Here is a 1,982-nt window from a genome sequence, read left to right as displayed (position 1 = left end):
TCCATCAGAGAATCAGAGGTGGTTGGATGAGGCAGACGAATGAGGAAAACACCCACGGAAACTGTATGTACTGAGGTAAAGAATAAGAATAATTCTTGGATGAAGCGTTTCTGCTTTTGGCTGTTTTATCTCTATACAAAAAAAAAAAACAAAAAAAAAACACGTTTTTATTAGTGAAAAATCTAGGTTGCTAATAACCACAAATGTAATTTGGAGGAAATTCAGTCCTGGTATTAACATGCTCTGTAAAAACCTGTAACATGTACATAACTGGGACAGACAGACACAATGTGTCACACACAAAAATAATATCTTGTAAAAAAAAATAATAAATATCATGTATACCATTTGCAGAATTCATAAGAAGTGCCAAATACTTAAGAAAGTCTTGCAGACAGTTTAAAAAGTTTCTCCTATCTTTTTTTTTTTTTTTAAAGGTAGGCTGGGGATATTCTCCAGGGGGGATATGTGTTCCCTATATTGGATTTTGTTTGCTGCATTTGTAAAATCTGACATGTTACTGTCATAAAATGTTGTCTTTCTTAATAAATTACGTGAAAATTGGAAAAATAAGCTAAAACAATGTGTGTTCTTTTAGAGTGTATACTGCAACCTCTATTTCCAGAAGGACATTGGCAGCTGATTATGCTGGCAAATGCCTCATGCAAGTTTTGAATCAAACAGTGGCCACTGGCAAAGAATCTCTGCACATTTGTTTTTTTTGTTTTTTTTTATTTTGTTAGTGCAACTTTTTAAAAGTTTATCAACGATTATTTGTTACCACCACTTTTTCCATGTCTTGAATGATCGTTGTTTAGGTTGCTACACCTTTGTCCCAGCTGCGAAAGTTTTCCATGCAGAGCAGAGTGGCGCAGCGGAAGCGTGCTGGGCCCATAACCCAGAGGTCGATGGATCGAAACCATCCTCTGCTAATTATAAATACATACTTCTGTTGAACATTATGGTTGTTTATGGAACATAAATAAGTAACTGGCACAAATACAAGACAAATGTATTGTCTGAGAGTAATCAACAGAGTGTTCACCTTTGTAGGTTGCTCATTCATTTCAAGTTGCGAAGGGTTTGGCTGTCTGTCTGCTAAAAACATGTCCACTTTTGCGCTTATCTGCATACCTCACTACATTTTTGACTGCAGAAATTGAGTGAATGCAGGTAGTGTGGCCGAGTGGTCTAAGGCGCTGGATTAAGGCTCCAGTCTCTCAGGAGGCGTGGGTTCAAATCCCACCACTGCCATTTGCCAGTGTGTGCCATCTGTTAATATGATGACCTCACATAATTCAAACATATACAGGTCTCTGAGGCTGGTATAGCTATGCTATGAAACACTGGCTCTTTTTATGAGCAAAAAAAAAACTAAATGTAATGCATTTAATGTTGACTTTACAAGAAGGCACCACTGACTCTGAATCTGTCATTTCTCCTCACTCAATAACTCTTAATATCACAGGACGTCTGGGGCTATAGCAGTTATTAGTTCAGTGGTTAGGTAAAACAGACAGTGTTCTCAAACATATGCTGCTGACATCAGCATGTTAGCAACCCAAACACATACTTTACATAACAGTGAATCACCTGGAAATCAGACAGCGTGTAATCCACTCTCTCTGTTTTGGGGCCTCTTCTTCTCACTATTTTGTGGGGGACATCAGTTGAGTGGGCGGTCCTTCAGTGTGACCGAGGAAATCGTTTAAACACATGTGGCCTTAAAAGCAAACAGCTTTAAACAGCTTCATCAATTTTAGAGCTGATTGTCTTTGTTTTTCTTTTCTTTTTTTTTTGGGGGGGGGGGCAGTACCAGACCACTTGAGTAGCCTGACTTGGTCATAACTGACACGAAAGTCAGAAATATATTGAGGTGCCGGAAAACTGGGAGCGTCATTAACTAGGATGATGTACCTGAAATGAATTCTTAAATTCACTGGAAGCCAAGAGCAGGACTTTAAAAATGAGAGCGCCAAGAT

General features: G+C 38.5%; 1 non-coding gene across 1 annotated transcript; it reads left to right on the top strand.

Annotated features, from left to right (window-relative positions):
• Nucleotides 1-1,172: 1,172 nt before the first annotated feature.
• Nucleotides 1,173-1,254, top strand: trnal-aag. The gene has a single exon. It is a non-coding gene; the product is annotated as a tRNA-Leu (tRNA).
• Nucleotides 1,255-1,982: the final 728 nt, after the last annotated feature.

This window comes from Acanthopagrus latus, chromosome 18 (genome assembly GCF_904848185.1).
Source record: "Acanthopagrus latus isolate v.2019 chromosome 18, fAcaLat1.1, whole genome shotgun sequence".
NCBI classification, from domain to species: Eukaryota; Metazoa; Chordata; class Actinopteri; order Spariformes; family Sparidae; genus Acanthopagrus; species Acanthopagrus latus.
This window is presented reverse-complemented; position numbering and strand designations above follow the sequence as displayed.